General features: G+C 36.0%; 1 protein-coding gene and 1 pseudogene across 1 annotated transcript in view; one reads left to right on the plus strand and one right to left on the minus strand.

Annotated features, from left to right (window-relative positions):
* Positions 1-25859, minus strand: part of LOC110259744 (olfactory receptor 2T8-like) — a 59227-nt gene that overhangs the window by 16588 nt on the left and 16780 nt on the right. The window lies entirely within an intron of this gene.
* LOC110259592 (olfactory receptor 2T2-like) lies at positions 12972-13929 on the plus strand (annotated as a pseudogene).

Raw genomic sequence — 25859 nt, forward strand, 5'->3', positions numbered from 1 at the left:
AGAAGGCATTGAAAAAGACTCTCAATCCTCAATCCTCTCTCAATCCTAATTCCATTGCTTGAGCATCATCATTTTATTGGCAACATTCTACTGTATTTTTTTTTCCAGTGGTTTTAAAGTTTGATATCATGGAAATCCACTTCCTTCTTGTCAAATGTATTTCAGATTTGCCAAAACATGGTGTTCTGCACATCCTCATATATCTAATATGCAGTCTGAACTACTAGTAACTACATGGAATTCCTAATTAGAGTTCTCAGCATCATTCTTCTGAAGCTCTCAAACCCTCTTAAATTATTTCTTTGACCTGAGGCCTTACATCACATTACTTACATCTCTTTTTATTGCTGAAGATTGCTAGAACCTTAAACTCATCGAGAAATCAATAAGTAGCTTAGTAACTGTAGGGTTTTGTGTAATCTTTTTAAGTTAAGGACACTGTCAATTAAGTACTTTCATATTGTTTTATATACATCACCAATATTAATCCCTAGATTTCATCATCTCTGACCAAAATGATTACCCGAGAAACAGCAATTCCTCATTACCCCTTTTCTCAGTCCCTCCAATCACCATTCCACTTTCTGTCTCTATAAAGTTAACTACTGTAAGAACATCAGATAAGTGAAAACATGCAGCGTTTGGTTTTTTTGTGTGTTTGTTTTTTCAGTAGTTTATTTCACTTATCATATTATCTTCAACTTTATCTATATTGTAACATAAGTCAGAATTTCCTACCATTTTAAGGATGACCAATGGTCTTTTATATGCATGGATTACATCTTACTTATTAATTAATTTCATTGGAGGTCTTTTGTGTTACTTCCACTCCAGTTGTATATTTAAACATCAATCTACTGGGAATTTTTAACATATAGTGTTAATTTTTAATTTTGTTAGAAATCATATATATATATGATTTCTAAAAAATTTAAATATATATATATATATTTGTTTTTTTAGGGCTGCACCTGTGGCACATAGAGGTTCCCAGGCTAGGAGTCCAATCAGAGCTGTAGCCACCGGCCTAAATCACAGCCACAGCACTGTGGGATCCAAGCCACTTCTACGAACTACACCACAGCTCATGGTAACACCGGACCCCAACCCACTGAGAGAGGCCAGGGATCGAACCTGCATCCTTGAGCATGCTAGTCAGGTTCATTAACTGCCTTGCCACAGTGAGAACTCCCCAAATATCAATATTTGAGCTAAATATTTGCTTATAACATGCAATAGTTGTTTATGGTTTTATGTAATATTTGCAGCTTATATAAATTTTCAGTTTACAAAATATTTTCTTAATATGAAGTTTCCACTTGTGTTTAAGTATTTTATCAAATATTAAATCATCAGTTCTTATCAATTGACATAAATGATATAAATGTGCATATTTTATTTTTAGGTGAAAATAATTGTATGAAAACAAGCAGTTCATCACAAATATGTGATTAGTTAGTATTCTAATAGTGTTTAGAGTATTGAATAGAAACACTAGCGGAATGAGTCAATTAAATACAATGAGTATTATGTAATATATTCCTAAAATATGATAGCATTTTATTATAGGTTTGATTAAAATTCCTGTCTTTCCACATTACTTAAGTGAGATAATTTGCCACTATTTAGGAGGTTTGGAAACCTATACAAAGAAGATTCTGAGGGATAATTTCTAACAAAATTAATTATGGAAACAAAGTGTAGTGAAACTTTTGAAAGAAGAATTAATTCATCTTGCAAGTAAAATAATTTGAGTGACATTAAATGGAAATATAAAAGCTTACTTCTAACTAGAATAGGAGGAGGAGTACTTAATACAGTAAAAATAAATAAGTTCTTCTAACTCACTATGGTTTCAGAACACTAGAGATTTTCTCTTTTCTTCTGTGTCCATAGTGTCCACATGGTTGATGCTAAAATTGTGATATTTTTACTTCAAGTTACAAACTTCTCTTTTCCAATGCTACCAGAAAGTGTAAATATAACTCATCTTTTTTTTATAGAATAATCATAGATGATTTAATATTATCTATAATTTTTATTTCTATGTTTTTCTGATCCTTTTTGCCCTCACATACAATGAAAACTCAAAATTTTCCCTGGAACACTGAGATGATTAATCAATATACTACAAAAAATAAAATAGAAGACGCAAATCCCTTATTTGACAGAATTGACAGGTTATTACAAGTGTTTTACCTGGTGACTTGGTTAGCCAAATTATGTTTAAATCCTTCAGATTGTAAAATGGATAGTTGAATGGAATTTACTTGGAGGAAAATACAGAGAAAATATTATAAATATGGACTTTCTAGGGTTCAAACATCATAAGCAAAACTAATGAATATTAAAAGATCAGTACAACTTACATAGGATAAAAACAATGAACCCCAGTAATTTGGATGCACATCCCCTCTGTGGGACATCTTCCTAATGTGCCTCTTTGAGTGGAGGAGGGCCCTTCTGGTCCTGCAGCATCAAGCTTGCTCATATCAACATCTACAGTGACCTCTTAAAGGCCATGGCCTATTGCCATCTTATTAAAAATTACTATCCTATTAAGGTGTAAGACCTTTGTCATTATGACTCTAGATGTCAGAGATGTTTAATTTTCAAGGATTTTACAGGTGCTTAACACTTCAACATACTTTCCTATATGCTTTCAGAATGCCATGATTCGTTAAAATAAGAGAGAATTATTTACAAGCAAAACATGTAAATAAATGTCCATGGAAACAGATGACAATGTGAAAATACACTGAGAGGACTAATCTGATTCTGGCCTTATTATTTAAGTAAACTTTACAAGCAAAGGGGATTAAAGAGTGTTGAAAGAGAAGATTTTGTCAAACCCATACAGAATTCAGCTATTAATTTTCCTTTTTGAACTTTTTGAAAGAATTACTACATGTTGAAATTTTCAATTAGTTTGCATATATATTTTATAATCATATTTACATATTTGTGTTTGTATAATAAAATAGATGATAATAAAGCAAGGACTGTTGTAACAGGTTAAACTTTTGTGTGCCAAGAACTTCACAATTTTTTTCCATCTGGGATAATTTTCATGATGTTATTATAATTTTAAGTTTTCACAGTCCAGGAATAGCATGTTTCTTTGTCTCCATTTTACCACTCCTCTGACCTTATCTAAGAGTAAACATAAGGATCACTGCCCACAAATGTAAAACTATATACATATATATATATTTCTCATAGAATAGTTAGTGTGAAAAATGCCTCTGTAAAAGCATGAAATATTATAATTGTTTAATACAAATAAGCTGTAATAATTATCATTTTGTTTGAGTTTGTTTTTAATTTATAAAGATAGCTTATAAATATGCTGATTCTAGTATGCTGATTCTTAAGAGTGTCAAATAGTACTGAGAATTAGAACATAATTGATCACCTGAATGATATCTACTTTTGAAGGCAAGCTATATTATTTCCTGTGCAAAACCTCAGGCACCTAGCTAAGTACAAGCAGTGCATCACAGAGAGGTAGAATATCAAATTTCAAATAAGACCTTCAGCAACAGCTTAACAATCACTTTCAATACGTTTTCACACATCCTGTTCTGCATATCACTTTTGCCTTAGTCTCGGATTTGCTATTATGATGGTCTAGTAGCACAGAGTTGCTACCGTCAGGAGTTGTAAATAGACTTCAAAAGTTCTATGGGTTGCCAGAGGACATGCCAGTGTTCATCAAGACAATTCTATGTAGAAGGCAAAAATGTATATACCACTCAGAATTCCACCATGAAACTGAAGTTACAGTGAAACTCAGTGTCATAATTGAGAGTAATAAAGGATTATTTATGATTAGGTGGACATAACTTAGGGGAACCAAGAGAATTTGTACCAGATCCTCATTTAGTAAGAACAGAAAGTTTTGCCCATCTCTTCTCCAGAGGGCATGTGGAAGGGAAAGACTTGCCAAACTTCACAAAAACAGGCTGTTTTGAAAAGGACAGCTATCAGGTGTTCAAAGTTGACTAGAGTGCAGAGTCAAGAAGTCACACATGAGCACGCAGGAAGTAAGGGAAATGAATGTCACTCTGTAGTTGTCCTCTCAACTCCCAGGGTTAAGGGGATGCACATGGTAAGTTGTGGGACACAGACTCTGAGAAAGAGATAGGCATGCAGAAAGTGAGTGCCTTTAGGATCAACTCACTTTGAAAACAAGGGAACATAATTGGGCACAGCATGGTATTGAACCATGATATAGACACATGGTCTCTGCTAACCCAGGAGGAATTCAGACATGCCCTTAGCAAGTCTCAAGCAGTAGGGCACATAGTCCCCCCTATGCACCCACAAGAGCATTGTTGGAATGTGACCTACCTACCTTGAGCTAGGTAGTTTTTCTCAACTAAGAACAATGCTATGAGAGGGAGTAGTTGATAGTGTCTGATACTAGCACTCGTAGCACCTGGAGAACAAGTACTTCAGTACTGAAAGCAGAGGGGGAAGATAGGCAAACAAAATAATATATGGAACATTCCATAAGCCATACTGAATAATAAGTCTAAGTGAAGGGGTCCCGTGATCGCCATTCTTAGAGATTGGCTTCCAGTAGCAATGACCAGGTGAATCATGTAATGGGGAATCACAGAACAAGTTGGTGAGCTTAATAAAAATATGGTTTCCTTCCAGTATAAATTTTCACAGTAGGTTGAAACTTTCCCACAAGGAGCATGCTGGAATGAGGAGCTTAAATACTCTTCTGGCATGACTAGCTTTTTTTTGTTTTTTATATAATGATTTTTATTTTTCTCCATTATAGCTGGTTTACAGTGTTCTCTCAGTTTTCTACTGTACAGCATGGTGATTTAGAGAAACTGTTTATGTGTCTCTGATAAATATATCAGTCCTAGATTGTGAACTAAAACTCTATGCCAAAGAGCTTAAAGTAAATCAATAGAAAGCACCCATTCCACATGTAGGTGAGTGGATGCTTATAAATAGGTAAATATTTATGAATATATAAATACAAATATTTATCTATCTCTATATATACATATAGATAACTAAATATGTACAAGAATCCAAGTAATGGGGCACAACTAATTGATATTTAAAAGTAGATTACAAATATTGCCTCGATTTTCCTTGACACTTAATTTACATTAATATGGATCAAAACCAGACAGTGAATTGATTATATTAGAATGTTAATCTATATGTCACTTCAAGATATTAAATATTTTACATTAAATTCTTTTAGTAAAATATAAAATTTAAAACAACAAAAATACAAATACATTTGTGTGCAATAAAGGCTTTATTTCTTGGAAGAATTTTAAATTTACATAAAATTTGAGAAAAGAGTACAGAGCCTTTAATATATTTTGTGCCACTTTCCTCCATAATTGTCATCTTTTATTGGTAAGTTTGTTGTGATTGCTAAAATAATGTTAATATATCTCTGTTAACTAAGGTCTATATTTTATTCACGTTTACTTAGTTTTTTAATATCTGTCATCTACTCTAGAGGCCGTCCGTTTCAAATCATTATTTTAATTGTAGTGTCCCTTTAGTCTTTACTTGGTTATGATTATTTTTAACACTTTTTTTTTAGTTATCTTGACATTGATAAAGTGTATTATTAAGATATTTAATAGTATGTTCTTATTAGAATCCCTTTTATGTTTTTCTCACCATTAAACTGTACTTTGGATTTTTACGGGGAAGACCACATGGAAAATGCCATTTTCATTTCAAAGCATCAAGGTTATCAATATGATTTATCACTGTTGATGCTGAATAATAGGATGAAAGAGTATTCTCTTGGTTTTCCCAAATGCAACATTATTCTCTTTTCTTTCCCCCTTTTTTAACCATTGTATTCTTTGTAATGAAATCACAGGCCAGTTTTAAGGAGGGTTGGCTTATATTTCTTTTCATTGATGGTGAATTATACATATATTGTTTGAAATTCCTCATACTGGAACATATGTTCCTTCCTCTCTCATATTTATATACTTACTAAAACATGCATATTCAATATGAATTCATGGATTTCTTTTTAAGGCCATACCTGCAACATATATGGAATTCCCTTGCCTAGGGATCAAATTGTATCTATAGTTTCAGGTCTATATCACAGCCACAGCAACATAGGATCCAAGCCACATATGCGAATGACTCCACAGCTTGTGGGAATGCTGGATACCTAACCAACCAAGTGAGGTCAGGGATGGAACCCACCTCCCCATGAACACTATGCCAGATTCTTAACCCACTCAGCCACAGGGGGAACTCTGGATATTTATATTATACTTTAGGCAAGTTGCAATAGTATTATATTTATATACTTGTATATATAAATATATATATTTTTTACTCATATAGCTCTTGCCTGAGAACTCTTTAGGTGAGTCGTATGTCCTTTTGACATACCCCAAACCAAGTGGACCATTATTGGGATTTCCACTGCAAAAATAAGGCAAGGCAGAGATAATGGTTTAGGATTGGAAAGTTTGAATAATTTTGGCTGGCTTCGGAGTGATTTCTGTTTGCCAGGTACTTAGTTCTGGAATGATTAAGGTAGAGGAAATTGTCTCCAGGAGTCCACAAATGCCAGAGAGGAGGTCTGTCTCCAAATTGATCAGATTTCATATCAAAGACATGCTGGACAGTTTTCTATCTCTAAAAACTGGCTAGCCCAGGAGATGGGATTAAGATGGTGGAATAGAAGGACTGGAGCTCAACTTCTCTCCTAAAAAAAACAAAATTCACAACTAAAGACTGAGCAATCTCCACCCAAATGGACCGGAAACCCATACCCTACTCCAGAAGAAAAAGAGGAGGCCACATCCACATTTAAGAGGGGTGATTTTGTGATATAAACAACCCTATACCTCCTGGGCGGGAAGCTCCACAGACTGAAAACTGGCTCACAGAGACTCATCTACAGGAGTGAGAGTTCTGAGCCCCACATCAGAACTGGGATGTGGCACTGGGAAAAAGAGCCCCTGGAGCATCTGGCATTGAAGGCCAGTGGGGCTTGTGTGCAGGAGCTCCATAGGAATGGGGGAAACGGAGACCCCATTCTTAAAAGGCGCACACAGACTTTCACGTGCACTAGGTCCCAGGGCAGAGCGAGGTCTCCACAGGAACCTAGGTCAAACCTGACTGCAGTACTTGGAGGACATCCTGGGAAAACAGGGGTGAATGTGGCTTGTTGTGAGGGAAGGACATTGAAGGCAAAGCTCTCCGGAATATTCAGCAGCAGTGCCTTTCTCTGGAGGTGGCCATTTTGGGAAAATCTGGCCCCACCCTTCAGTCAGTGCTGAGAAGCCCCAGGGCAAACAACAATCCAGGTGGGATCACAGCCCCACCCCTCACTTAACAGGCTACCTAAAGAACCCTCAGGCACACAGCTGCCTCTAATCCCATCCAGAGACTAAGCCCCACCCACCAGAGGGATTAGAATCAGCTCCTCCTACCAGGGGGCAGGCATCAGCCCCTCCCATCAGGAAGCCTACAGCAAGCCCCCCATACAGACTTCAGCCACAAGGGAGGCAGACACCAGAAGCAAGAGAGGCTACAACTCTATTATCTGTAAAAAGGTCACCAAACCAAAAACCTTTAAAAATGAAAAGACAGAGAACTATAACTCAGATGAGGGATAAAGGAAAAACCCAGAAAATCAGCTAAGTGAGGAGGAGATTCTTAGTCTCCAGGAAAAAGACTTTAGGATGTTGATGCTAAAGATTATGCAAGACATTGGGAATAAACTGGAGGCAAAGATGGACCATTTACAAGAAACACTGACCCAAGAGATACAAGATATAAAACTTAAACAAGAAGAGATGCCAAATACAATAACTGAAATAAAAAATTCACTAGAAGCAGCTAACAGCAGAATACAGGAGGCAGAAGAATGAATAAGTGAGGTGGAGGACTGATTAGAAGAAATTACGGATGCAGAACAGAAAGGAGATTGAAAAAAAATGAAGAGAGTCTCAGGGAACTCTGGGACAATGTTAAACACACCAACATCCATATTATAGGGGTGCCAGAAGGAGAAGAGAGAGAGAAGGGGACAGAAAAAATATTCCAAGAGATAATAGCTGAAAACTTCCCTATCATGGGAAGGGAACCACTCACTCAAATCCAGGAAGCACAACGAGTACCATAGAAAATAAACCCAAGGAGGAACACCCCGAGACACATAATAATCAAACTGACCAAAATTAAAGACAAAGAGAAAATCTTGAAAGCAGCTAGGGAAAAGAAACAAATAGGAGCATACAAGGGAACCCAAATAAGGTTATCAGCAGATTTTTCAGCAGAAACTCTGCAGAGTAGAAGGGAGTGGCATGATGTACTTAATGTGATGAAAGGAAAAAACCTCCAACCAAGATTACTCTACCCAGCAAGGCTCTCATTCAGATTTGAGGGAGAAATAAAAATCTTCTCAGATAAGCAAAAGCTGAGAGAATTCAGCAACACTAAGCCAGACTTACAACAAATACTAAAGGAACTTCTCTAGGCAGGAAAGAAAAGATCAGCAACAGGAAACAAAAATTCCACAAATGACAAGGCTCACCAGTAAAGGTGTATATACAGTAAAGATACAAAATCATCCATGCGCAATTATACCATTAAAATCAGAAATCATGAGAAGAGGTGGGTACAAATTCAGGACACTGGAGATGAACTTGCAATTAAGAGAACAACTGAAAACAATCTCATATACATATAGACTCTTATATCAAAACTTCAGAATAACTGCAAACCAAAAATCTACAATTGATACACAAACAATGAATCTCTGGAGAAGAAATATATCTCATAGTAAATAAGTGCATAATCCACCATGAAGGGGGTCATTTGACATCATTCTTGGAATGCTGAAGTCTTCTTACATCTGATTCTGATTTCCTCTCCATCAAAGAACTTATGATAATTATAATTAAATAATGCCACTGTACAATTAAATAATACAGCTCTACAATTGTATTATTAATAACCATTTCTCTCCATGGTACAATGTAAAGTCTATAATGTCTTGTTTATCACATCACCTGGAATGGTGTAATGCCTTTATTGAAGAATCAATGAGATGGAACAAATTGTGAGGACATATTTATATAGTTACACTGTTTTTTAACCAACTTATGCATTTTACATTTTACTTATTTTCAGAGGGTGTATTATTTTTGTTATGCTTACCAGTTGTTATTCTTTTTACTATGCTATATAAAATATTTAATGGTATATAAGGCTTTCTTCTTTATAAATTTTAGTTGCATAATATACAATTTAATATAATGCTAATTTTTAAAGATAAATGAAATGTAGTAGATAAAACTAAGTAGTAAAGATGAAAGCCATAACATTGGGATAAAGTATAGAATAAATTTCCTATTTGTCTCAGCATATGTTCCATTCCACTTCTCCAGTGGGAGTCACTTAAACTGTTTCTTAAGATCCATGATACAATAATCTGTGTGAATGTAATTGTGTGTAAATGTATGTATTTTATTCGGTAAAAAAATAAAAAATAAATAAATAAATAAATAATTTGATTCTAATCAGAAAATAAATAAATAAATAAATAAAATAAAATAAAAAGTGGCTAGCCCAGGGAGGGGCAGTCTCTCCATAGCTATAACTGTTTTTTTAACATGTTAAAACATCATAAGATCCAGAAGATTTAAATATGTATACCTATAGTGAATAAGAAGGGATTGTCCCAAGACCTCACTGTCTTGGATATTCCTTCTCCCTGGTAGGATATCACCTAATTCTTTTTACAAGATGGCCTCTTTTTAAAAGAATCTCTAGAGTCTGAATTGTGTCTGGATTTCTGTAGCTTCTCCCAGAATAATTCCATTAGTACTGTCCTGAAAGAGGCAGGTTCTACCAGGTGGCATTCTGCACAGAGACCCTCTTTGCCATCCTTACCTCTTGTCTCCATGTGGTATATCAGAGACAGAATCATGTGTCTTGAAAAAATTGCTCATTCTTTCCCACACCAGAGATCCAGAGTCTCAACTTACAGTGCCCTCCTTACCATGGCTGGATCTTCCCACACCCCATCAATTTCCCTACCAGGTGATTATGCAGCCATGCTGAGTGATGTTTCAATAAGTCCTGGAGGTATTATCTATCTTGAACAGCAGAAAAGCCTGAGACTGAGATCATGAGGTACAAGCTTTTGTTGGTTTGTTTGTTTTTCAAATAGGGCTCTAGTTATAGAAAGAAATGGGAGAAGACCCAACAGAAGGCAATAACGACGATAGTGGTAGAAAGATTGTCTGATGGAGTATGGAATCTTGGATTGTGTATGTGAAAATAAATCAAATAACACATCACATAAAACAAAAATAGTGACACTGTTAAAATTAGATATAGGGAACTTATGTACATAGAAGTAAACAATAAAATGTCATTGTGTTCATAATGTGGATATTGTCACTGCTAACTTGTGTCAAATATGCCACAGTACTATGTTAAAATTATGTTTTGATCATGTGTCACAGTGGTTTTATATATGTGACTCATTGACTAAAATAAAATATGAATCTATGTGCTTAAGCCACTTATTATGCTGCTACTCTCACAGGATCTGTTTCTTCTTATTATTATTAACTGAGTCTCTGGTTATTTTAAAAATAAAGTAGTACAAAAGTTATTTTTTCTCCTCAGCTTTCATATTCTATTTTTCTATGGTATACCCAAGACAGTATCTAGGAAGTAGAAAAATGTCCATTCCTTTTTTTTTCTTCATTCTAGTTAGAAAACCTTTTTATTTTATGATTTTTATTTTTCAATTATACTTTATTTAAAATCTATCAATTTTTCCCTGTACAGCAAATTGACTCAGTCATTCATATATGTGTATGTATATGTGTGTGTATAATTTTCTCACAGTATCCGCCATCATGTACCATAGTTCCCTGGGCTATACAGCAGGATCTCATTTCTTATCCACTCCAAATGCAATGGTTTACATCTATTAAGCCCAGACTCCCAGTCCATCCCACTCCCTGCCCTTAATCAAAGAGATTTTAGGCAATGAGAAAGCTTTACTTTGTTGATTATTCTGTGGAGTCCAATCTGAGTGTTTCTGTGAAATAAAACCATTTGGCCCATATTTTGATTGTAAAGCAACTTTATACATTTTCTTAGGCAATTTTCCAAATTTTTAGTTACTTCGGTTTTTTCAGTGTTTTTGCAAAATGACAATTAGGACTGGATCTGATATAGTGTCACTAGGTGACATATAAAATCTCTACTGTGTCTAACAGGAAAAATAAGATGATTGGTCAAGACAAAGTGATTGTCTACCTGCATTAATATTTTTATATCCAACCAGTTATTGCAGAACCCTACAAATATAATTTTAACTGCAATATTTTATATTTAGTTTTTTTTTTTGTTTATGATTCATAGCTGTGGCTGTCAGAATTAAATCTTTCACATATTAAAGAAAGGCAGAAGTAGCTAAATTTCATCAAGTTCGTTGACCACCAATGTTTGATATTTAGGTAGGTTTTATTAAGCATGCAGGCATTTTCTTTTCTCCCACTAAACTGATTAAAATTTAGTTTCAGCAGAGAAAAACATAAAATTGCTTTTTATTTTTGCCTTCTAGAATTTTACTTTTCAAGAATATAACTCATTATTAACTCCATTTTGAATAACACTCAGAAGAAAAAAGTCTATTTTTCCTAATAATATTGCTTCAGCATAAAAGAGGATTTATTTGTTTCTGATACCTCAAAGACTGTATCTTTGAATATACTTTGTTAGGGAATAAATTTTATGGAAATATATTGCTTCAGTAATTCTATCACTGAAACGGGGAGAGAGATAAACTACAAAATAATAATAAATAATAATAATAAATTCATCCTTCAATGTGCCTGGACATATCTAATTAAAGTAGATTTACATTTCTCAGGAATAAAAATTATAAGAATTAATTCCATTAATTCAAGTAATTTTAATATTACTGTATCTTTTCCCCTCTCCAAGCAGGAATCTCTTTTACATCTGAAGTTATCTTTACTGATTAACATAAAGACTCACTAACAACATAGAAAAATAAATAAGGAGTTCTTTTTAGGGCAACTAGCAATGAATTCCTAGGACATTGTAACATTTAGATAACTTCAGAATGTCTGACAAACTCTATTAATATCTGGCTGAACAATGATTTAAGAATACCTTAAGTCACCATGAAATTATATGAGGCCATACTAAGTCAGAAAATCTCAATCAACTCAAAGGTGTCAATCAGAAATACCATCATCATGATGACCCCAAAGCCTTGCCTGTGTAATAAAATTAAGTGGTCCTCATTGAAATTTTTAATTATTTTTTTTGTCTTTTTCTAGGGCCACACCCATGGCATATGGGGGTTCCCAGGCTAGGGGTCTAATCGGAGCTGTAGCCACCGGCCTATACCACAGCCACAGCAATATGGGATCCAAGTTGTGTCTATGACCTACACCACAGCTCACAGCAATACTGGATCCCTAACCCACTGAGTGAGGCCAGGAATTGAACCCTCAATCTCATGGTTCCTAGTTGGATTTGTTAACCACTGAGCCATGATGGGAATCCCCTCACTTGAAATTTATAAACCCAAATTATCCTGTAAGAAAAATAAATCCAAGTTGACATTGTGAACTCTACCTTAAACATGAGCTTTCATGGTAGAACAACATCTGACCACAGCCCAGTGGATCCTGACCCTTAATTAAGGTTTCTAGTACTGCCTAGTTAATCCCCAATGGTCCAACAATTTGAAGAGAAGCTTAATAACAATGGAAGCCAAAAAAAAAAAAAAAGATTAAATTTATCTACACTTACTGGCTTCATGTATTTTCTATCAATTTCAGAAAACACAGATGAATGACTACATATTACATTTTGGTTTATTCTTTAACTCAACTACTTTCTGTCTTTGCAGCTCTCAGAAGCTGTCATGTGACATGAACATGGCAGCATTTCACCAGAACTCCACTGACTTCATCCTCTTGGGCCTCAACACACATCCTACATTCCCAGGGTTTATCTTTGCAATGATCTTCTCCATCTTTTTGGTGGCTGTAACAGCCAATGTGGTCATGATTCCACTCATACCCACAGATCCATTTCTTAACATACCCATGTACATCTTGTTCAGTCTACTCTCCATCATGGACACAGTCTACATTTGCATCACTGTCCCCAAGATGCTGCAAGACCTCTTCTCCAAGGAAAAGACCATCTCCTTCCTGGGCTGTGAAGTTCAGAACTTCCTCTACCTGACCCTGATTGGAGGGGAATTCTTTCTGCTGGGGATCATGGCCTATGACTTGTACATGTCTGTGTGCAACCCTCTTCCATACCCTTTCCTCATTAACTGGAGGATTTGCTTGTTTACTGTGGTGGGCTCCTGGGTTGGCAGTTCCCTGGATGGATTCATGCTGACTCCCTTTACTATGAGTTTCCCCTACTGTGGGTCCCGAAAGACAATAATATTTCTGTGATATCCCAGCAGTACTGAAGCTATCATGTGTTAACATATTGCTCTAAGAGTTCCTGATGTATCCCTGCTGTGTGCTGATGCTGCTCATCCCTATATCCATTATCTCTGCCTCCCACATTCTCATCCTGCTCACTTTGCACTCTGCTGAAGGCCGGCACAAAGGCTTTGCAACCTGTTCCTCCCATATTATGGTGGTGATAATTTTCTATGGGGCAGCCTTCTACACCAATGTGCTTCCCCATTCATACCACACACCAGAGAAAGACAAAATTGTATCTGACTTCTATAGCATCCTCACCCCAATACTCAGCTCTCTCATCTACAGCTTGAGAAATAAAGATGTGGCCATAGCTCTAAGGAGAGTGATGGGAAGATATGCTTCCTCCCACAAAATCAGAGTCAAGGATGTGCCCAGGAAATACTAGAGGAGGCCAGGTACAAACGTCCTTGATGCTGATAGCACACAGTAATTCCATAAAAGTTGTTCTTAATTCTGAAAAATATTAACTTCACAATCCTGAAGTATATCAGACAAAATTACACATTTGTCAGCCTCATTTAAGAACTATAGCTGAAGAAAACCAGCATCTGAGGATCAGCCAACTTGCTTGTCTGAATTCACTGGCAGACATCTTCATGAAAGAATTCTCTTCAAGTACCATTATTAATTATTCCAGGCCTGGAGGTCTCTGGTGGCCTAGCAGTTAAGAACTCAGTGTTGTCGCTGCTGTGGCTCTGACTACTGCTGTGTCTCAGATTTGATCTCTGCCCCCAGGATATTCTGAATGCTACAAGGCATGCCCCAAAAATATCATCACAGGCAGGCCAAACTTCCCTTTGAATATCCTAAGTAGATATTTTTTATATTGTACATGTGTTCATGTATATTTTGTGTCTGTATTACTGACAAACTTTTAAAAAGAAATTGCAAGAGCAACTGTCATGTCCTTTCTCATATTATATCAAATATCCAAAAATTACTTTTTTTATACTGATAATATTGGAACAGCTTTATTTTAAAGACTTTTTTGAAGACAATTCAATTGATTTTGGGGTCCTGTATTCTTATTTACCCATTATGTATGTCTGTGTTCTCTAACCTCTAAAATTAATCTATAGGCAGTTATTTACATGGAGTCCTCTATGCTCCTAGAAATCATTAAATATATACTGATTGATTAAATTTGACTTCTATTACTAAGATTGTAACATTGCTACAATCTTTTAAATAATTTCCATTCATTCCCATATAAGATGAATATAGATGAACACAGAATGAATAAGCCAAGAGCTTTCATTAGTTAACTCAACTCTCTTGGTCAAGTCTCCTGTTCTCAAACATTCTGTCAAGTAGACTGGTAGACAAATTTTTTTTCCCTTAATTAGCTTTTGGTTAAGTGTGGTATTTTGATCAATGCAGGATTATGAAAGAATATTTACTAATCAAATACTATGCTCACTGAGGACTCCCCATCTCTTTACCTAGTTTTAACTTCCTACTATGTGTAAGACATTGAAATATGACAAATAAAAAACATTTGAATTCCCTTGGAATTTATTTTGTCTATCAATAGGAGTTAGAATATGTTGGATTCACTTTTTAGTGGTTTTGCAGTTGACAAAAACTTATGAAAAAGTCACTCACCTTCAGGTATTTTTAGTATCATATATTTCTACAGAGTGAAGAATATTTCCTCCATAGATATTGATGCAAGTCAAACACACTTCCACCCATGTGTTAATCACAGGATTAGTTTTCTCTTTGAAGGCTTCCCCAAAGTTGATCTTACACTAAGCAAATAAATAGAAAAAAGATGGAAGAATGACTTGCATGAATAGGACTTTTCAAGTGGAGAAACTAGCCAGGATTTATTTATAAAATACCCTCAATGTCATTTCAACTCAATTACCTTTTTAATTTATTTTAATTTTGTTATGATTTCTTTCCATTATAGTTGATTTACAGTTTTCTGTCAATTTCTCCTATGGCGCAAATAGACCCAGTCATTCTTATATATATTTTTTCTTTTTCTCACTTTGTCCTCCATCATGTTACATCGCAAGTGACTGAATATAGTTCCCTGTGCTATTCAGCAGGATCTTATTGTTTATCCACTCCAAATGCAATAGTTTGCCTCTACTAACCCCAAACTCCCAGTCCATCCCAGTCCATCCCCCTCTCCCTTAACAATGACAAGTCTGTTCTCCAAGTCCATAATTTTCTTTTCAGTGGAAAAGTTCATTTGTGCCATATATTATATTTCAGATATAGGTGATATCATATGGTATTTGTCTTTCTCTTTATGACTTACTTCGCTTAGTATGACTTTAGTTCCACCTATGCTGATGCAAATGGCATTATTTTGTTCTTTTTTATTGCTGAATAGTATTCCATTATATATATACGGATCACATCTTCTAAATCCATTCATCTGTTGATAGACTTTTGGTTTGTTTCTATGTCTTGGCTACTGTAAATAATGCTTCAGTGAACATACAGGTACATGTATCTTTTTCAATGAAAGATCTGTCAAGATAACATGCCCAACAGTGGGATTACTGGGTCATATGATAGCTCTATATTTAGTTTTCTAATGTACATCTGTAGTGTTTTCCATAGTGGTTGTATCATTTTACATTCCCACCAAGAGTGTAAGAAGGTACTCTTTCCTCCACACCCTCCCCAGCATTTGTTATTTGCTAATATGTTAATGATGGCCATACTGACTAGTGTAAGGTGGTACCTCATAGTAGTTTTGATTTGAATTTATCTAGCAGTTATTGATATGGAGCATTTTTCATTGCCTGTTGACCATCTGTATATTTTCTTTGGAGAAATGTCTATTCAGGTCTCTTGCCCATTTATCAATTTTTTTTTCTGTTGAGTTGTATAAGTTGTTTGTATATTTTAGAGATTAATCCCTTGTCAGTTGCATCATTAGAAATTATTTTCTGGAGTTCCCGTCGTGGTGCAGTGGTTAATGAATCCAACTAGGAACCATGAGGTTGCAGGTTTGGTCCCTGGCCTTGCTCAGTAGGTTAAGGGTCCGGCGTTGCCGTGAGCTGTGGTGTAGGTTGCAGACGCAGCTCGGATCCTGCATTGCTGTGGCTCTGGCTTATGTAGCCTGGTGGCTACAGCTCTGATTAGACCCCTAGCCTGGGAACCTCCACATGCTGCAGGAGCGGCCCTAGAAAAGGCAAAAAGACAAAAAAAAAAAAAAAAAAAAAAAAAAAAAGGAATTATTTTCTTCCATTCTGTGTTATCTTTTTTTAATGGTTTCCTTTGCTGTCCAAAATCATGTAAGTTGATTAGGTCTCTTTGGTTTATTTTTGCTTTTATTTCTGTTGCCTTGGGAGAGTAACCTAACAAAACATTTCTATGGTTGATGTCAGAGAATGTTTTGTCTATGTTCTCTTCTAGAAGTTTGATGGTGTCTTGTCTTATGTTTAAGTGTTTCAGCTATTTTGAGTTTATTTGTGTGCATTGTGTGATGGTGTATTCCAGTTTTATTGATTTACACGTAGCTGTCCAATTTTCCCAGTACCACATGCAGAAAAGTCTGTCTTTTTCCCATTTTATATTCGTGCCTCTTTTGTCAAAGATGAATTGACTTGAGGTGTCTGAGTTTATTTCTGGGTTCCCTATTTTTCTCCTTTGATCCGTATATCAGTTTGGGTACCGTATATCAGTTTGGCTGTATCTTTCTAGTATTGCCTGAAGTCTGGGAGACCTATGTCTCCTGCTTGGTTTATATTCCTCGGTATTACTTTGGCAATTCTGGGTCATTTTTGGCTCCATATAAATTTTGGATTGTTCTAGTTCTGTGAAAAATATCATGGGTTATTTGCCAAAGATTGAATCTACAGATTGCTTTGAGTAGTATGGCCATTTTAACAATGTTAATTCTTCCAACCCAAAAGCATGGAATGTCTTTCCATCTCTATGAATCCTCTTTAATTTCCTTGATTATGTTTTGTTATTATTTAAGTCTTTCATCTCTTTGGTCAGGTTTATTCCAAGGTATTTATTTTTTGGGGGGTGTGATTTTAAAAAGTGTTGTATTTTCATATTCATCCTCTTATAATTCATTGTTACTATACAAAAATGCAACAAATCTCTGAATGTTAATCTTGTACCCTGCTACTTTGCCAAATTCATTGATCAGTTCATGTAGTTTTTGTGTGGAGTTCCTAAGGTTTTCTATATATAGTATCATGTGCTCTGCATACAGTTACAATTTTGTATTCCTATCAATTTCTCCTATTAGTATTTGTTGTATACCTGGGTGCTCCTATATTAGGGGCATATAATTGACAATTGTAATATCCTCTTCTGCAAATGATCCTTTTACCATTAAATAGTGTCTTTCTCTGTCTTTCTTTATGGCCTTCATTTTGAAGTCGATTTTGTCTGATGTGAGTATTGCAACTCCTGCTTTCCTGTCTCTTTCATTGGCATGAAATATCTTTTCACATCCCTTTGATTCAATTTATATTTGTCCTTTGCCCTAAGGTGAGTCTCTTGTAGAAAGCTTATTGTAGGGTCTTGCTTTTTTTATTTTATTTTATTTTATTTTATTTTATTTTATTTTTTTCCTTTTCTAGGGCTGCTCCAGTGGCATATGGAGGTTCCTGGGCTAGGGGTCTAATTGGAGCTGTAGCTGCCAGTCTACTCCAGAGCCACAGCAATGTGGGATTTGAGCTGTGTCTGCGACCTACACCACAGCTCACGGCAATGCCAGATCCTTAATCCACTGAGCAAGGCCAGGGATTGAGCCCACAGCCTCATGGTTCCTAGTCAGATTCTTTAACCACTGGACCGCAATGGGAACTCCTTTAGGCTCTTGCTTTTTAATCCAATCTGTCACTCTCTGTCTTTTGATTAGGGCTTTCAGTCCATTGACGTTTAAGGAAAGTATTGATAATTATGTATTTATTGCCATTGTAGAGCTTCTTTTCCAGCTTATTCTGTTTCTCACTTGTGCCTTACTTTCTCTGGTTGTTTGATTTCCTTTTATTTTATGATTATGCCCTTTTCTTTTTAGTTTTTGCGAATGTAATGTTAGTTTTTGATTTGTCATTGCAGTGTTTTTCATGTATGTTAACTCCTTCCTATATCTTCTTTCTTTAGCCTGATAGTCATGTAGGTTCAAACACATTCTAAAAACAAAAACAAAAACAAAAAAAAAAAGTCTAGATTTTCTTTCTTTCCTTCCCATTTTATGATTTTGAACTCTTTTTTAACAATTTCATTTTTTGTCCTTTTTCTGTTCCTTGTGTTGATCATCACATTTACACTTTTTTTCCTTTTAGATCTGTATACTGTCTAATTTAAGTGATTGTTCTCCAATTGTGATTTCCTCCATCCTATTTCTTCATACTTCTTTTTTATTTAGAGAAGCCCTTTAGTATTTCCTTTAGAATGAGTTTAGTATTTATTTGTTAGAGAATTTTTTCTTTTTTTGTCTTTTTAGGGCCACACCTGTGGCATATGGAAGTTCCTAGGCTGGGGTCAAATTTGAGCTACAGCTGCCACCTTATTCCACAGCCAAAGCAATGCAGGGTTGAGCCACATCTGTGACCTACACCACAGCTCAGGGTAATGCTGGATCCTTAACCCACTGAGTGATGCCAAGGATTGAACCTGCATCCCTATGGATACTAGTCAGATCTGTTTCCACTTAGCTATGATGGGAACAACTCTCCCTCTATTTTAAATGATATTCTTGCTGGGTAGAGTATTATAGGCTGCAAATTTTTCTCTGTTAGAACTTGGAATATATATTCTCACTGTCTTCTGGCCTGTAGCATTTCTGTAGAGAAATCAGCTGATTGTCTTATGGGGGTTCCCTTAAAATTAATACTTTTTTTTTTTACCTTGCTATCTTTTGAATCCTATCTTTATCTTTAACTTTTGCCATTTTTATTATAAAAAAATGTTTAGGTTCAACTTTTTTGGGGCCCTCTCTGCTTCTTTTATCTTGATGTCTGTTTCCTTTAGATTTGAAATGTTTTCAGCTGTAATTCCTTCAAATATATTTTCTACTGGGACCAGCTCAGCAGGTGAGGGCTGAAGAATGGGTGTTGTGGAACTTGAGAAAAAGTTAACATAAAACAAGACACAGAGACATTTATCTTAATTAAAGTTGGGAACTGCAGGACTCAAGGTCTCAGGGGCCAAGAGTGCCACCTCAAGAAACCATACTGTTTTTATTGTGCTCTTTTAGATTATGTCAAGTGAGGAGGGGGTTGTAGGTGCAGGTTTAGTTCTTTTTATTATTTTTAAAAGTTCTTTTATTATTTTAAAAGTCACATAGCTGGTAGATGGTTAAGCTTTTACTCTGACCTTTAGGCATTTAACAATCATTAGCATTGTGTCAGCTGACACAATCATTAGCATTGTGTCAGCTATTTATGCATAACATATAGAGAATCATTGTGCTTCTGCAAAAGGCATGCCTATCTGTGGCAACCCCTTTGCTTTGGTTTGCATCTCGTTTCTCCTTTCTGACACATATCCTGCTAACGACCCCTCATGGGACATGAGCCTCATCTTCCTCTTATTCTTAAGAGGACATATGCTGTGCAAACAGTGTGCCAAACTGCATAGGTCCAACATGCCTAGACCATCACATTATGTCCTCATCCAAGTGTCCATATGAGTAAGTTATGCCTTTAGGTCTTTGTTCTTAAGGTTAAGTCATTTGCCAGCACTGTGACTCTTTTTCAAGCAGGAATTTTGGGTGAAGTAAAGCAGGACACGATGGAGTTTTTAGCATAGAAAATAGAAACAAAGAGGCTAAGAAAAGATTGTAGAAACATGTCTCCTGACAATTTTTAATACACTTTTTTTCTTCTCCTTATGGAATCCCTATTTTGCTTAGAATGACCTGCTTTGTATTATCCCATAGTTCTCTTATATTGTTTTTTCATTTGTATTTCTGTCTGTTGTCCAAATTGGGTGATTTCCATTATTCTGTCTGCATTACTGTTTATATCTGCTCTTAATTCCATTATATTCACCTTTAATTTTTTCAGTATTTTCACTATCTCCTTTTTGTTTGTTTGTTTGTTTTTTGTCTTTTTGAGGGTCTCACTCACAGCATATAGAGGTTTCCAGGCTAGGGGTCTAATCAGAGTTATAGCCACTGGCCTACACCACAGCCACAGCAACACCAGATACAACCTGTGTATGCAAACTATACCACAGCTCATGGCAACACTGGATCCTTAACTCACTGAGTGAGGCCAGGGATCAAACTTGCCAACTCATGGTTCCTAGTCAGATTTGTTTCCACTGCACCATTATGGGAACTCCACTATCTCCTTTCTGAATTCAGTGTCTATTAGACTGCAAAGATCTGTTTCATTGTTTGCTCTTCAGCTGAGTTATTCTGTTCTTTTAACTGGGAATGATTCCCGAGCTTCTTCATTTTACTTATGTTTTTCTTATTCTTGAGTTTAGAAAGACCCACTACTGTAGTCTTGGATGGCTATTTCCATGCAATAGCACTCTTTTATATTTTGTGGGCAGTTGCTATTAGTTTTTGGCATTGGAGTTTGGATATTTGCTGTTTCTTTCTTCAATGTGAGCAGGCTGTTATCCCCTTGATTGGGTACTCAGTGTGTTTCCAGGGAGAAGGAGACAATGAGCAGGGCTAGTATTCAGTGCCTGGAAGATGGACTCTTTAGAGTAGCAAAGACCTGCAGGAAGGTGGTGCATGCTACTCCTAGTTGCAGGGCCTTGGGAAATGGTAATGAGACTCAGGAAGATTTAAGCAGTGACTAGAGCATTTGGTAGTGGCAGTGGCAGGGTGTGTGAGTTCCCAGGGGAGTGAGAACAACAATGGGTGATGCTCTGTTGCAGGGACCTCTTTTTATGCCAACCTCTAAGGTGACTAGAACTACAGGTGGAGCCTCTTCATAGACCCCTAGTGGTGGTGGGACACACACCCCCCTCTGGTTTCTGAGACAACTGTTGCAGTTTGTCCCATTACCTGTGGATCACGCCAGAAGGGCCACTTCATATTTAACACCCTGCTGCCCTTAGGCCACACAAGAGTTGCCCAACCACCTGTACCCCCCAAAGAGGCTTCCACCTCTTGGAGCCCAAGCAAGTGGTGTCTTACCACCCATAGCTTGCACCAGAGGTATCCCACCCTGTGAGAGCCTGCATGTCCACAGGGAAAGATGTTCCCAAGTGGTCCACCCCTCCCCTCTCACCATCCACTACAAATGGTGCCTTTCTTCTCCTGCTGGTCCAGACTCCTCCCAGGTTACCATAACTGTGGCATTCAGCTCCCCAGCCCTTGGTATAATCCTCTCTAACTCCCTCAGGTTGTCTCCACAGAGCCAACCCTGGTCATATCCATGGAATTGCCCCTGGACCCTAGTCTCAGCTCCCAGCCCCAACCCAAGCATCTCAGGCTGTGGCGACTGGGGCAGTGGTACAGATGATCTTTGTGGCTCTCACATTGCTTTGCCCTCCTCAGTCCAGCTGCTGTGCTTTTCATGACAACTTTGAGATCCCTCTGTCTGGGCTGATCCCCCCCATCAGTAAGGTGGCTTCCCAGTGCATGTATTCATTTTCTCTTTAACTTCTCCCTCTCAGGAGTTATAGTCCCATCCTGTTTCCCCCCGCCCCCGCGCCTCTCTCTCTCTTTTCTTTTGTTCTACCCAGTTATGTGAAGGGTTTCATGCCTTTTTTGGAGGTTAATTTCTTCTTCCAGTGTTCAGTAGATGTTCTCTACAACTTGTTCTATATTTAGATGTGGTTTTTTGATGTGTTTATGGGAGAAGGTGAGTGCAATGTCTTACTGCTCCTCCATCTTAATCTTTCTCCATCAATTCAAGTTCATTCCTTTTAATTCATTTGAATCTCTGCCACTAATACTACTTCCTCCTCTATGCCTTTGTTAGCACCTCTCCTCATCTCTCTAGCCACAAAATCTTTCACTTCATAATTCCCATTGCCCTCCTATCCTGGACATGAGTGTCTTCTTTGCCATTTCCTCTGAGTTGCTTCTGCCAGACTTGAGTTGCCATATGGTTTTTGTTCTTACATTTCCAAGATGAATCATCTGTATGTTTAACAAGGATATTTAACATAAGTAGTTTGTAAATAAGTATTTTTAAAACAACCTCTAAGGGAGATTCATTTGCTTCCTAGAGACATCATAATCATGTCATGAGTTAATGATTGGGGCATCAAAAACAGGACTTTGTGATTAGCAGATACAAACTATTGCATTTAGAATAGATAAGCAATGAGGTCCTACTGTAAACCACAGGGAAATATAACTAGTCTCTTCTATAATGGAAGATAATGAGAAAATAAAAATTATATATATATATGTATATATGACTGAGTTACTATGCTCTGCAGCAGAAATTGACACAACACTGTAAATCAGCTAGAATTTAATTTAAAAAATTAAAAGAGGCAAAAAGAAGAGTCTATTCTGCATCTTACGGTTTATTGCATGGGTGTGTTCATTTTGTGATGATTTATCTTGCCACTTGTGATGTTTATACTTGTCTATTTCTGCTCTATTTTAATATGATTTAAAAAATTAAATAACATCATAAATAGTGCACATCCTCTCCTATCACTCAGGAGACACATCCTATTTTATAAGAATGACCAGGGATTTTTTTCTCAGTTATGGTACCAAATTCATATGAGAAAATTTGTGGTCATCACATATTGATATTTATTAACAATAGTATTTATTAATTCAAGAATGAAAATAAATTGTAATAATTTAAAATTAATTTAAAATACCAATTGTATTCTTTCAAGATGTCAGTTTCTACTCTTGATTATAGGGAGAAGCCTGGGCCATTTGGAAAGCATATTCAATTGTATCATCTGATTTTGATTCTCATCTTCAAAAAGTTCTACCAAGTATTTTTAGAAGGAATTTGTTTCATGGGAGATAGAGAAGTTAATATCCAGAGCAAAAAATTGCCTCTCCTAAGCCAAAAAAAAAAAAAAAAAAAAAAAAAAAAAGTGGCATAAAAAGCCTCAGGACCATGGTTTGAGATTTCTGGTCTTGTGATTTTATGCCATATTTTGTTATTAATTGATGGACAATTTTCAAAGGAGGGAACCATGTGGCACAATATGCAGCTGCCAGCTTGTTAATCCTGGTAATGACCTGGGGGAAAAAGTCCCTCTGAGAGTAACATGCTGATAAAAATCTATGTTCATTTTCTGTTGTATGCCAGCTAGGCTGATCTACCAAGGACCTGACTTTCCACATTGAGAGGCAGTTAGGTCCACTCTGAGGTCTCTCTACAGGTGAGGGATATATGCCTAAAATTAACTAAACCATTTCTTCCAAACATTTATTTCACTTACATAATAAATGAAAATTTATGTGTATACAATATAAAATTATAATAATGGATAATACAAAGTCTACTTGTTAAATGTTTTGTTAAATCATTTGTTGAATATTGAGAAAGGTTTCAGACTTAAAGGAATGATAGTATATACTGAAAATATTTAGATAATTATTTAGTGTGGAAAAGAGAATGCAAACCTCTATTGCCTAGAAAGTGACAGCACATCCTAGACAAGTAAAACTACTCAAAGAGGACAAAGTCCTACTAACAGCTCTGATAACTATGTGAGAGGAACACATTTAAAACTTCAGGTGATCTATAAAGAAGTGATTTACAAAAGGCAGAACAATTGTAATAATGAATAATTTAATAGCATTTAAAGGTAATTTAACTGAAAGGACAGGCAGATCCACATGTTTTTACCTACCACCACAAGTATTTGTATAATTTCTTCTCCCACCACCACCCCAGTGGCACTTTGTTAAAGAGAGGTCTGATTAAATCCCCATGCCTATCAAGGTCTTGCCAAATATTTATTAAACATCCAGTGAGTGCTTCCTTAAAAACCCAGAAAATTAAATTTAAAGAAAATATGTAAGGTTTCTGTTCTACTATATTACCTTGGTTTACATAATTAGATAAGAATATAATAAATAAATAAACATCTGTAGCTAAACTGTTGGTTTTACAATTTTGTTTAAATCCTTTTATTTAATTCAATTTTCAGGTTTATACCATTGCATTAGATTTTATTCATCATTAAGCAAGGACAGGGATCATTATATTGTTCTCTGATGCATCACAAGTACCAAGAAATTTTCATCATATAAAATAGTTTGACTAAATGAATGGCATTTCATTTTAGAAGAGATCACACTTGAAAAAAAATATTTTAATGTTTATCTAATTCTTCATTTTTTTTGGCCTGGGAAATCAGGTCTGAAGAGTTAAAGTGCAAATTGAAAATCAAAGACACGTAATTTTCATTGGCACACAGAATTGCCTGTCAAGGGTAAAGAATGATCTTTAAATTTGTTCCAACTTCCCTAATTCTGATATCACTCATATTTAAGCATTTAAAAGAGTGGTTCCTGCAAAGAAAAATTATTGATTTTTGCTAGATTTGTCACAGATATCCGATATCCGTTCCTCTTCAGAACAAGTAAGAGGTAAGTGTCACAGGTAGGTGTAGAAAGAGAAAGTTTTTTTTTGTTTTTTTTTGTTTTTTTTTTGTTTGTTTGTTTGTTTTTTTTTAGCATTGTCTGAAAACCCAGATTTTTTAAAGCAAGGCTTAGGATTCTGTATATCTATTGACATTATTTTGTACCTTTCCTGAATTTCTATGGTGTTTACCTGAAATGAGCATTGATTTTAATCAGTAGCAAATAACCTTAAGAAGATAAAATAAAGAACCACACTAGAACATAGTTAATCCTTGTCTCTGGACCTCACCTTCTGTAGAGTAGGTGAAGTTGCCACAGAGACAGCTGTTTTTCTGCATCCCTGGAAAAAACTGTAGGAAAACATCTATGAAAGAAAGATGAACATAAATGTGGTGTATTTCAGGGCTCCCTGAAAATAATAGATCTTTTGTAATTTGAGAGATCGTGAAAATCTTTATCTCTGAGTAGTTTTAAGAACAATATTACAACATTTGCTGTGCATAAATTAAGTTGATTTAATCTCAAGATAGACTACTTGGGGTTCTTGTCATGGCTCAGTGGCTAATGATCCCAACTAGCATGCATGAGGATGAGGGTTTGATCTACGGCCTTGCTCAAAGGGTTAAGGATCCAGTGTTGCTATGACCTGTGGTGCAGGTCACAGACATGGCCCAGATCCCATGATGCTGTGGCTGTGGAGTAGGCTGACCATGGTCAAATTTAGAAACTAATACCATTTTCTCATTCTAGAGCCTGTCTTGTTTCTACAGTTACCACAATAAGGAATTATTTATTTTGAGTGAAGGAAGATCCTAAACATTTTCATAACATTACCAGATACC

Source organism: Sus scrofa, chromosome 2 (genome assembly GCF_054392235.1).
Source record: "Sus scrofa isolate SSC_HxYL_T2T_F1_AM1 chromosome 2, Sscrofa_HxYL_maternal_Yorkshire_Landrace_v2.0, whole genome shotgun sequence".
Lineage (NCBI taxonomy): Eukaryota > Metazoa > Chordata > Mammalia > Artiodactyla > Suidae > Sus > Sus scrofa.